This window comes from Mus caroli, unplaced genomic scaffold, assembly GCF_978045245.1.
Source record: "Mus caroli unplaced genomic scaffold, Mus_caroli_1 scaffold_16, whole genome shotgun sequence".
In the NCBI taxonomy this organism is placed as follows: Eukaryota; Metazoa; Chordata; class Mammalia; order Rodentia; family Muridae; genus Mus; species Mus caroli.
The window spans coordinates 60,683,590-60,696,716 of NW_028227271.1; the positions used below are offsets into that span (position 1 = coordinate 60,683,590).

Consider the following 13,127-nt stretch of genomic DNA (forward strand, 5'->3'; position numbering starts at 1 on the left):
AATTTGTGTGTTTATGCCTCCCCAGTGCTAGAATTATAGGTGTGCACTACCACCCCTGACTGTCATTGACCTTTGACCACCGGCAATATTTATATAATTCATTCCTGCAGATTTTCATTCAGTATGTTTCTTGAGCACATGAAACCTCATGGACCCTAGATGAATAATCATTTACTCACAACTATTATAAGAGGTAAGGCTAGTGTAGCTCTAAAGAATCAAATGCATTATCTGCTGTCCTCACTGTTGTGGCCAAATGTATGACAAGAAATAACTTAAGGGTGGGAGGTTTAATTTGGCTCATGATTGAGGTGAAACAGTGCACCAAAGTTGGGGAAACATGAGTCTATGGTGTCTCACCTCACTCACATCTTATCAGGTTGAGAAGTATAGAGCTTGGCCTTGGAGCTAAATGACAAGACAGAAGACCTGTGCCTCAGTTACTAACTATCTCTAGGAAGTCTGTAGCACAAAAAGATTAGACCAGCTTCCAAAACAAATAAGTATTCAAATACATAAACTTCTGGGGTCATTTCATACTCAAGTCCAAATACCAAGCACCAAGGGATAAATTCAAACAAAAACATTGAATTGCAAGTTATAAAACTAGGTCTGAGAAAGTTAAACTAACAGATCCATTGCATCTCACTAATGCTGCTTTAATATGGGACTCATTCTTTGTACTATTTAAAAGTGAAGAGAGGTATTTTCATAGGAGTTAGCAAGTCTTGTCATTCATGCATTCATTTATTCATTCATTTGTTCAGTGACCTACTCATTCACTAGCTGTGATTGACCTTGTGAGCACTGTTTTGTAGTCTGGGAGTACAGTAATGTGGGCAACAGTCAAGTTGCAGCTAAGCAATGTTTACCATTTCCTTTCTTTTCTGATTCATGAGCTTTCTTTTTTCTTCTTGCAGTTTGTGGAAATGTTTTAATTAGAGAATTTGTAGATACAGTGGTTAATCTGTTACCCACAATTCCTTACCAGTGAGGCTTCATGCTGGGATACCCTCCTCCCTACCATCTTAACACAAGATGGTCACAGACCACATTATCATGTTATAAGACTCACATCTCTGGTAATACAAGGACTGTGGTACACTTCATAGCTGGAGTCACTACAGTTTGCTAGAATACTTAAACTATAGAATATATTGAATTCCCATACATTAACCATATACATGTGTACCTATTACTAAATGTAGTCAGTTGTTACAAAATAAGACATTCTGAGAGCAGGCCACACACACACACACACACAGACAGACACACACACACTCACACCAGCCTGAACTCCCCAGGTGAAGCCTTCTGCCATTAGTTGCAACTGTCCATCCAAACTCAGCTCCGACTATACTCATGGATAAACGTACCCACAAGGCACTAGCAACCCAGTCCATACAGATGCCACCAGTTGTGTAAGCACAAGTTCCTTCAATTCCAGAGTGCAGATTCCTGGGTTCCTGAACTTGAGCCACTGGTGCCTGATTCTCATGTCAGGGGTCTTCCAGGGGCCCCAGGAACAAGTCTGATGGAGACTGATCACTGTCTATGTCCACTGCACTTCTCTGTAAGCCCAAGATCATAGACCCAGCCCAGCTCAGGTGGGCTACTGCCAAGAGCAGCTTCACCCAGACCAGCTCCAGCAAGAACAGTATGTGGACGATAGTGCCTGAGGTCATCCTGTGCTGAAGCCATACCCGACTGGTCTCCCCGGGCTGTAGGGTGAGGTTGAATGTGGACCAGGAGGTGCAGGAGTTATGTGCTCAGGTGCTCTAGAGGAAGGACCCACTGTTTGCCTGGGTGGGTGGCAGGGTTGCCTCTTTCAGGTGCAAGGGTAGGGCATCAAAAGGCTTGAACCCATCATTCAGGCCACAGTGGGGTCCACTGTACAGCTAACAGGAACAGAGATCAATGCAGGCCAGTTTGTCCTTGGCTCTCACCTGGCCTCAGTGTTGGTCTGCATCAGTCAGTCTTTCACCTTGCTGGGTTTACAAAGGCTGGATGCATATTCCAACTTCCTGGGAATCTCAACTATGCCTGGAACCTTAAGGCCCAAAGGCCCAGGTGGGGAGGACAGAACATATCTCTGTACACAGTCCTATTTACAAAGAACCAGAAGAATATGAAGCTGCATGGGGCCTGGGCATATCCCTAGCAGAAGCTGTGAGACCTCCTAGGCGCTGGTCCTGGGGCTCAGCCTTGGTGCCTGGCAAAGGCTGCAGCCATGTGGGGAGGGCCAGATTACTGAGGTACCTCTTAAACTTTTAGTGATGATAATGCAACAAAAACCTTTATATAAACAGTTTATTTACTCTAAACAGAAACACAGACAAAACACCATATAAACACAAAGGAAGTAATGCAGAATGGAGATGCTGGCCAACTTTGAATCTGAGGCTCATAAGCAACAGCCCAGGTTTCTGAGAAGGACAAGTGTAGGGAAGGAGGGACAGTGTAGTTTTGTCATACAGCCAGCTAGGGGCCAGAACAGTGGGAAGCATGCCTGCATCCGAGGGTGATGTGAAGAAACTAGATCCTGGGGGCTTACCAAGTACAAAAGTTTATCATTTTATAGCAGTTGAAATACTGACATCAGTATTAAAATAAAATCAAGTTTTAGTCAATAATCAAAAATCCAAAAGACTGAATATGCCAGTAGCGGAAATGGAAAATGGCACCTGCTCAACCCTCCCAGGCACCAAGTTCTTGCCAAGCCAATCCCTTCATCCACATGGAGCCGCTGCTTATGAGGGGGCAAACTTCTTCATTTGTGCTTGAATCTGTTTCTCATATTTGTTTCTCTGTTTTGGCAATAAATTGTGTAGACCTCTACTTGAGCTGGGTCTTGAATATTTGGTTCATTTAGAGGTTCTTGTATTCCTAATAAGATCTGTTTTGTGGTGATAGCTGGCCTCCAGTCCTTGCCTTTCTCTAGGATGGACAGGCACACTGTGACAGAAGTTACACGTTTGGATGAAACAGTGGTGGCTCAAATTTACATTTTGGTGGTAAGGTCAGATAGTCATCTTTGAAAAGCATCTGTAGCTCGAACATGCCTCCTTCCCATGGACTCCCCTTCTTACGAGAATAGCACACTCCCAGTTCATCAGGTTTATCGTGCCATCAGGGTTCTTCGCTGGGACAGTCATAAAGCCAAAAGCAGGGTCCTTCCTCCAAGCTCTCCTTTCTTGCACAAGTCAGCTAAGGGCAATCACAGATATATTCAAAGTCCCTGGGGGACCACGACGAGACCTTCGCAGTGGCAGAGGAAAATGAGTTTTCCTAGGAATATCCCGTAAGACATGGTTCTCTACCTTCCTTTGTCTTTGTAAAATAGCTCTGTTTTAGCACATTTATTCATTGTGACTAATTTTGAAATAATTTTGACACATGCTTTAAAATCCTTTTTATTTTATTAAAATGTAATTAGATTATATTCTACTCCATCTCCTCCCTCCTACTCTCATTGTACTTCTGCTTCCTCCCAAATTTATAGGGTCTCATTTTCAACCATGACTGCTACCTTTAAATATAAATGAAGAAACGTATAAATTCAACCAGTTAAGCCTGCCAATTGTTGCTGACCACTTGGTATTATACATTCAATCAGGGGGCTGCTCTCTGGAGATGGTTAATTTGCCCATTCTCCCTGTTAGTTGCTTATTTCTTTTCCTCAGGAATGGGGTCCTTTGAGATCTCTCCCATCTAGGTTATGGTGTCAATTGTTGGAGTTGTTCAAATCTTCTTTAAGCAAACATTGTGTTAAAATGTCATAGATGTATCTTCACTGTCACTGGTAGAAGACACAAACTGAATGTATATTGCAGATCCAGGATTCAACTTCATGTCATCCAGTACAAGTCCAGTGCCATTTCAACTGTTCTGTAAGTTGTACATATAAAACTCTATAGTGAGCTGCACAATGTCTGGTGCCATCTGAAAGATAATGGTTCTGGGCCCTTCTGAAAATACATGTTCTTTCTTTTTTTAACTTATCAAAGAACTTTAAATATTCTGGTTCCCGTACAATAGTTAAATCTTCAAAAGAAAATTTTATTAAGGTTAGCATGCTACATAGAAAAATATGAGGTATTGTTTCCCAAAGAGGGTCATTTCTTTCAGAACTCAATGAATCATTTCCTCACTCATGTAACTGCTCATGCACCAAGGGGGTTTTCAAAAACACACTAATACAGTTATCATCTGAAACAAGTTTTTAATAACTAAGTGTTTGAACAATGCTGGAGTGATTGTTATATGACTCAGCTCACTGTAGAGTTCTTAGAGAATTCAGAAATCCACAGATGCCTGTTGGGAGTCTCATATCAGGAACTAAAACTTTTAAAAGTTCAAAGTTACTTTGGCTTGAGGCATTTTTTTATCTCCTTTAGATCATTTTAGGACCTTGAAGATACTTCTGAAAGGGATCGTGAGTTAACCCGTACAGATAGTAATTAGCTAAGACTGTAGATATGAAAGGTCCATGAGCTATGGCATGGAGTCAAAACTTGTGCACAAAGAGGGCTGATAAAAAAAGTAGAGACACCTTATGCCAAAGTTGCTCACTGTACTCTAGGCATATTTTTTGTGAGTCAGTGAATGTAATTTGAGGTTACTAATTTGGCATGATCCCTTAAGTGCTTTGATAGCTTGCTTTTCTCTAACAGCACTTGGACATCAGGAGGTACTCACTTCTTCGTATCATGGGCAGGTCCATGATAGTTTTGCATTGAAGAGTCTGCTTCTGCTGTCAGTCACATGAAGCAGTTGGGACTGACTGGAAGACATTTTAAAACTAATGCATCAGATTCATGACTTGATATACAGAGTTAAACACAGCCAAGAAACAAGAGTGACGAAGGATTTGTTCCTTGAAGCAGGTAAACACAGTCTAGGTATTACTTACAATGCAATTTCCCAAGCAAGGGAAGAATAGATTGTGACCAGAAACTCTACACATATTCTTGAAGAAAAGTGTGTTGAAGGCAGGCAACTTCCTCAGTATGCTCAGTTTAAGGCCAAACTTAAAGAGAAAAACATATTGGTCATATTTTTGGGCATTATTAGGTCAAATATTATTATTAAAATATGTGTTTGAAATGTTAAAATGGCTGAGAGGAACACTTTTGGGCATGCTTAGCTGGTGGCATACATATAGAAGATATTGATGCTTTTGGGTATGCTGAGTGACTTTAGACATTGTAGGTTAGGAAAAGGAAAGGACACTCTCAACATGACAGTGAAGAGTTTTTCTCAAAAGGTGCCTGTCTCATTTAGTGGTTAAGTTCCCTGAGATACTCTCTTACCTTTGATTTCAAAATTTAGCTCCATATGTTAACTTGTATCGTCATTTCTTATCTACTTGATTTATTAGGTTTCTCTCTACTGTATCTTTCCAAGTATTATAAAATTCCTATGATTTACAGAAAAGTGTTTTTCTTGATTATGTCACATACAATATCAGGTAAGATATATGTGAGGTTTTCCATGGAATGGATCAAAATTCTGATGCCACCTTAGTGTCCTACAATGTGTCTCATTCTGACAATATCTACCTGGGGATATTGGCATAACACCAGACTGACTGTTCAGTCCCAGAGGACTGTCTCGACTTCAGAAACCAATGAGAATTTTAGGTTATTCCCTTTACTTCCAGCCCATTGCACCTCATTCAGAAGCTGGTCATTTCCTAGAATTGGATTGGAGCATTCAACACGTTTGTTGTTGATTTTACTGTTATCAGTTTTTAATCTAAGAATTAGTGATGATCTGGATCAGTCAGATGCAAGAAATATACAGAGCATAGTGTGGTGAATAAAGACTTCTCTAAGGTTCTCTAAGGCACGCCATGCTCTTCAAACCTCCATTTGTCATCCTACTGTCGAAGCTATATCCTCTTGGATTTGTGGGGAGGGACTTTACTAGTAGTCATGGTGATTAAATTATAGGCAATTAGTCATTCTCTCTGCTCTCAAGGTGGAACAGAGTATGAATGGGATAAAGAAATACAAGCACTAATCTTCTAGTTACAGAGTTCAATCTCCTGGCATATAGCCCCTTCTTGAGAAAAAATAGGAAAATTCTTCACTACTAGTCATCTTCAGTATACAGAAAGATTCAATTTCAGAGATTCCAAGGGTTTAGCAGCCTTATCCATCCTTATTACTGGATAAAGAAAAAGTAAAACTTTTCTTTATAAATCACAATGTCACAGATATCAACAAATAAAAACCATTGCCAAATAGGTCAAGAAATGTTTGTGACTAATGCTTAATATATAGAGAAACCAGCACCTACACAGAAAAAGCACAAGCAATTTCTAAGACTCTATATGGGAGTGTATTGGAAAATCTGTGTCATGAGAGAAGAGCAAGATGCTTTTTTAAAGATAATTTAATAATTTATCTAACTTTAAATGTGCATTATCTAGCTATGCTACCACTTCTATTTTGATGAGAAATGAATATGAATCTTTTTCAGTCAAATGATCCTCCCATGGAAATTATTTTCCTTAGGATAGCATTTGAATGTTGCACAGGTGGAAAGAGAAACTAAGTAGCAAAGAGAGATTGCATTAGAATCAAAGTGGGCATCAGATACCACAACCTTACACATCAACCATTTCCTATCCATATGTAACTCTCCAGGCAGCTTAATATACATGTAATCAAGTGCAAGTATGAAATACTGATTTTAGTGGTCATAAATAAAGTTTAATGGGAAGATAGAGACTTGTTTGTGCATTACCTATGGTTACCTCTGCCCTTCAAAGAATTGAATGGCTTCAATATTGGTTATGGCAACTCTCAAGCCTAAATTTTTGGTCTATGGCCCTTTATAGAAAATTTTTGCTGAAACTGGGGTTCCCCATTGCTCAGTCTCCTCGGGAATATGTGAAGAATTGAGTTGTTTGCCCCTCCAACTGTAATATAACTGACCTGGAGGATGGCTTGTTCTGAAATAGCATGGTTTAAGTGGCATCAAATAGCACAGTGCATTAAGCACATCTTTTAATCATTTTGCTCCCAAAATGTGACTGTTATTGCTTGAAATTTCTCTTGTTTTATTCTGCTTATTTGAAGTAGGGTAAAATTCTGACCTCTTCTTCAAAGATAGTCAAATGATGCAGACAGAAATTACTTGATAGATCTGAAGTGAGATTAGATTAACTCCAAACCCCCCACCCCACAGAATCTGCTGGCCAGCATGTTCTTAAAAATGATGCTTTAATCCCTTTATAATGATTTCACGTGCAAAATAAGAGAAATGCTGAGTTCTTCCAGGATGTAGGTGTGCCAAGCATTAGGCACCTTCTTTTATTCCCTGGCTGAATACCTTGGTTGGCATTTTCTAAATCTCTGGATAAAAGCTTTCTAAATAAAGGCTCCCAAGTAGGTTATGTTCACATGTTCCCCCACATTTGCAGACTTCTCCCCCTTAGGAAGTTGCTCCCAGAGTAACACAGGAGGGTGGTGGAAGGCTCTGGAGGTAGGAGAGATAGAATAAGCCTCAGAGGAAATTATAATTCTGTGCAAAAATAAACTAAGCGGTTGGAGCTTATTGACATTATGGATTGATTTTTTTTAATTACCAGATAGATAAAGCTCTTGAGAAGAATGTGTTTTTAGTTTCAGTATTGTAGGCGCCAAGAAAAGCTAAAATACGCCAAAGCACAGGCAAACGTGCCAGGTGACTTTACAAGGCTATAAAAATAAGAAATCTGTGTATTTTTGCCTTTCTCTTATTTCTACAAGCATACCAGCAGGATGAGATATGGTAACTGGAGATTTGTGTTTGACAAACCTTCTAAAATCTTGCATTTGTTTTTCATGGGTGCTACTTTTCCTGATCAATGAAATTGTTTTCCATTTTTCATTTAATTTTTGGTAAGGTCTTTTGTTGTTATATGACAGCATTTTCTATGGATTCTTTTAGATCAAAGAAGCAGATTACTCAAACAAAGAATAAAACTAAACAAATTCCATGACAATACTGCCAGGATTCTCTTTTGAGTGGAAAAAAAGACATAAATTATGTTCCACTTTACAACCAACTGTTCAATTTATTCATGTACAGTAAACAACATAAAGTCATTTTCATTCTTTTCAACTGAGAATACCAACCCTTGAATTAATGGAGACAACGCATGAAAGCAGATACGGATGATTTAACACTTGCTGCTGAAAGTGTGCTCATTATGTTCTTGCCGATCTGTTTCAAGGCTGTTGCTATGCATGAAACCATCGACTACATAAAGCAACAAGGGGGGAGGAAATGCCGACTGTGCTGCTAGCAGACATGGTCTGCAAATTGTTTTCAGTTACAGCATCTCTATTGATTTATAGCTTTGCTGATTGAAATGTCACACTGGGTCATTCATAATAATAGTGACTCATGCTTGTGCTGATGTGTTCTGGTTCCCAGTCTACTTCTACTTAATTCTATGGCACTGTTTCCTTTTTCTAGTTGAAAACACACTTTCTCAGAGAGGCAGGCTTTCATAAGTGGAAGGTAACTAAGAAAGGATGAGCAATTTCTACTGCATGTGCTAACTTAGGAAAACAGGTAACTTATGTGATACTATATGATGAGGAGTAAGAATAAGTTTACAAGAATAAGAAACAGTCAGACAGCTACAAAGAGTCCAACTTCTTTCCTTAATGCTTGTGTTTTGAAATCTAATGCAGCTACAATGATACAGTGATTTCTCACATAAAAGGAGAAGATAAAAGCCAGAGCTAATGTGGTTACAGTTAGTTTGGCACAGGGCACACTGCACTGTGAATAGATTTATTTCTTCAAATCAGTGTTCCAAGCAGAGTATGCATACATAGAACATAAACTTCTAGAAGAGCAAAAAGGTTTACAATGAAAAGTACTTTTGCCAGGCAGTGGTGGCACACACCTTTAATCCCAGCACTTGGGAGGCAAAGGCAGGTAGATTTCTGAGTCCGAGGCCCGCCTTGTCTACAAAGTAAGTTGTCAGGGCTACACAGAGAAACTCTGTCTCAAAAAGCCAAAAAGCCAAAAAGCCAAAAAGCCAAAAAAAAAAAAGAAAGGAAGGAAGGAAGGAAGGAAGGAAGGAAGGAAGGAAGGAAGGAAGGAAAGAAAGAAAGAAAGAAAGAAAGAAAGAAAGAAAGAAAGAAAGAAAGAAAGAAAGAAAGAAAGAAAGAAAAGTACTCTCAACCTTCTGATTCCTACTTCACACATGTCACTATTGGCCTTCCAAAAGGTAGCCTTGATGTCAAAGTATCTGGTTTCGCATGGCATGTTCTTTTTGAAACAATGTATGTTATAAATAAATGATTATTGTCCTTTAGAAGATTTGCCTTGGTCGTGGTGTTTGTTCACAGCAGTAAAACAGAAGTCAGTACCAGGGACTGGAACACTGCTCTGATGGGCCTGACCATGTTTTTGTTTGGAGGAATGTGGATTTAGGGAATTTGGAATGCTTCAAGTGGTGCTTAATGGACCAACCTAGTAGGGATATAGAAATGGTGGTGCGGAGATTGATTTGAACTGTGTAAGCCTGCTGGCTTAAGAGGTTTCAGAGGAGAAGAACTTCATTATGTGGCCGAGAGACTCTTCTTGTGTAAAATGGCTGCTTTTCACCCTTGTCTGAAGAATGCCCCTGAGACTAAGAGTATGAGGTTTCAATTAATTGCACTGACAAAAGAAGTCTCAGAAAAGCCCAGCATAGACTTTGTACTCTGGTTTATTCTTATAAAGAGCATTTGATAACTTAGCAAGCTTAGAAAGAAAAAATACAAAATATATGGTTCAAAGAATAAAGGGAAACCATTGTAGAATGGAGCTGAATCCTGTTATAGGAAATAAACAGATTAAGTGAGTGGTGACCTTGAAGCAAGGTCCCACCCTGCTAAACTTATTGTTTCTACTTTTGCGGTTGAACAAGGGACTTAGTTATTGTGTTCATTTGGACTTTTAATTTGAAATGGATTATAATCCAGCAATGGAGAGCAAAATGGTGATCCAGATCTTGAGTCTGGAAGACACAGGCTTTTGATCAGATCATGAGGAATAGTGCACACAAAAATCTTAGTCCCAGGCGTGGTGGCTTACACCTTTAGTTCTGGGAGACAGAAGCAAGGCCAACCTGATACAGAGCAAGTTCCAAGTAGAGAGAAGCTTAGGTGCAGGCATGGTGGTCCACACCTTAAATCCCAGAGTGCAGAAGACAGAGGTATGCAGAGATCTGAGTTCAAGGTCAGTTTACAAAGCACGTTCCAGCACAGTCAAGCTAGGCAATGTGAAGGAGTTGGAAAACAGAAAGCTAGTGATAATGGAGGCCAAATTTCAGCTCCTATAAACAGCAGAACTTAGCAAATTCAGCCATATGGCTCTGGCTTTAGAGTTAAGAATGGAAGGGACTGGGACAATTGATGCTGGATAGCTGTAGGTACGAAATTAGTAATGATTAAGAAGATGCCACCAAGGTAAAATCTTCTGGGAAGTATTTTCTAGGAGCACAAAGAAGCTGTGTTCCAGAGATAACCAAGGATGTACCTCATGCTTCAGCTGTGTAAGAATCACGTAGATGGTACTAGTTTTGAAGGCATGAAGGTGTCATGGAGAGCAGGTGAGGCTTGATACTGTGAAAGCCACTGGTGAAAGTGCAGTTTCAGTTTCAGTTTCCAGCCCAGGATGTAAGGGGTCATGAAAAGGTGAGGCTTGGCACAAAAAAGGGAGCCTATGAAAGCCTATTGGTAAAACCTAATTACAGTAGAAACCCCAATGTGTTAGAAATGCAAGTACCATGGTATGACCACCAGAAACAGCAGTAGCAGTAGAGTGGACTCAACCAGAACTTGAAGTGCCACAGGGGACAGAGTTAGAGATGTGACCCAAGCTATTTGGAGGAGCCCAGATGATCATGTTTGGATTCCAGACATTGGAACAAGAAGCTGTAATGTTGAAGTTGCCTTAGAGATCCCAAGATAGTCAAGATGCCGGAACCATGGAATACATGTTGAGGAAAGTTGCTATCAGGGAGTGGAACCAGCCAAAGAGAATTGTGCTGCAGTCAACAAAGCAGAAAGGACTCAACATCCGACATAGAGATTCAGATTTTGGAGTTTGTCCAACGGAAATTTAGTCTTGCTTTGGTCTAGTATTTCCTTACTATGTCATTTGGAATGGTAGTGTATATCATGTGATGTTGGAAGTAGATGATCTGCTTTTTGATTTTGATTTTATAAGTGATTACAGTTAAGTGATTGGATGAATCTCAGAAGAGACTTTGAATTTGGACTTTAACATTTTGAGACTGTTATAGACTATAGGACTTTGAAAGTTGGACTAAAGGTATTTTGCCTTATGCTATGACTAGGTATGGTCCCCATAGACTCGCATGTTTGAATAAGCCTACTGGGGCCAGGTTGGTGGTTTGGATATGCTTGGCTCAGAAAGTGGCACTATTAGGGGTTGTGATGTTGTTAGAGTAGGTGTGGCCTTGTTGAAAGAAGTGTGTCATTGTGGGAATAGGCTTTGAGACCCTCCTCCTAGCTGCCTGGAAGCCAGTCTTCTCCTAGTGGCCTTCAGATCAAGATGAAGAATTCTCAGTTCCTCCATCTCCATTCATACCTGGATGCTGCTATGTTCCCACCTTGATGACAATAGACTGAACCTCTGAACCTGTAAGCCAGCCCCAATTAATTATTGTCCCTTGTAAGAGTTCCCTTGGTCATGGTGTCTGTTCACAACCATAAAACCTTATCTAAGACATTCACACTTAAGATAACAATGTGACCTAACCCAGTAGGACAGTCATCACAAAATTTCAATCATCAACCTACGTCCTTATGGTTTGGTGTCTTCCCACACATCACATACTTTGCCTTTATAACTTTTAGTACCTTACCATGAGCCCCAGTGATTAATTAAATATTCCAGTTGGCTGCATGTAACTGAATACTAATTAAAGAGATATAATGATGTTTAGAATTCTTTTGAATGTGTCCAGAATTAGCAGTGTGCTCACTTGGGACAGAATCAACCAGTTACTCTCTCCTGTTTCTGTCACCTTCTCTTTCACTCTAACATTCATTATTTCTAGCTGAACACATGGCTATCTTAACACTTACGTATGATGCATGACTAATTTCTGGCTGATGGACATAAATAGAAGTCCCCTATGTAATCTGTGGCAAGTTTTTTTTTTTTTTTAAGGAAAACCTTAAAAAATGTTCATGTCTTTTCTGGTTCTTCATTCTTAGTCATAAATTAAATGTGGATGAGATGGCTTTATTATATGACTTACTAAGCTTTTTATTCCAAAGTCATATATAGCAGAAAAGGATGAGAATTATCCAGGAATAGAGAGACCATCTTCAGATGGATTTATTCTTGAAAGAGAAATAAACATGTATCTTGTTTTACCACTATTATTTTGAGGTATTTTTCTCATAGCTGAAATTATGTCTAAATAATTGAAGGGTATACAGCTGCTACAACAATGACACAAACTGGTTCTTTCTTTCTGGCCCCCTGCCCTTACTGAATAGTTTCTAAACATATGGGTACCTCATTATTGCAGAACAACTACTGAACATTTCTTTTACAGTTTAGAAAAAAAAATAATAAGAAGAAAAGAAAGAAGCAGGTGATTCCTGAATGAGAAAATGAAAAAGAACTTTCTAGAGAATTCACTGGGGATATCCTGATGTCTTGGGCACATTTTGATATGTAATTTTAACAGCTGGACATCCCAACACTTCAGGTAGGGTAAACATCATGTAATAAGAGATTAAAAAAAGGGAAACAGAGAAAAGGAAGCTACTAGCATGGTAGCAGCAGCAGCAGTACTTGGAAAGAATGTCTTCTAAATAGCTCAGACACCTAAAACTGGATCCAGTCAAACCTCCTAAGTATAAATGAACAAGTAGCATTGCTTTGTAAATACTTACTATGTTCACTAAAGTGAGGAAGGGAGGATGAATTCTCTAAAAGTCTCCTAGACCATTGTTAAAACAGGGGTGATCTCAAGAGAGAGGGCACTTAGAAAAGCAATAGGCTGATGGTGAGTTTGTGGTAAATAAATGATAGGCACAAAGGGAAAACGACTGAAATCATCATGCAAAAATTCTATGATTACAATTAGT

General features: G+C 39.4%; 1 pseudogene; it reads right to left on the bottom strand.

Annotated features, from left to right (window-relative positions):
• Nucleotides 1–2,750: 2,750 nt before the first annotated feature.
• On the bottom strand, nt 2,751–3,367 carry LOC110310817 (SUMO-conjugating enzyme UBC9 pseudogene; annotated as a pseudogene).
• Between the last annotated feature and the right edge of the window lie 9,760 nt (nt 3,368–13,127).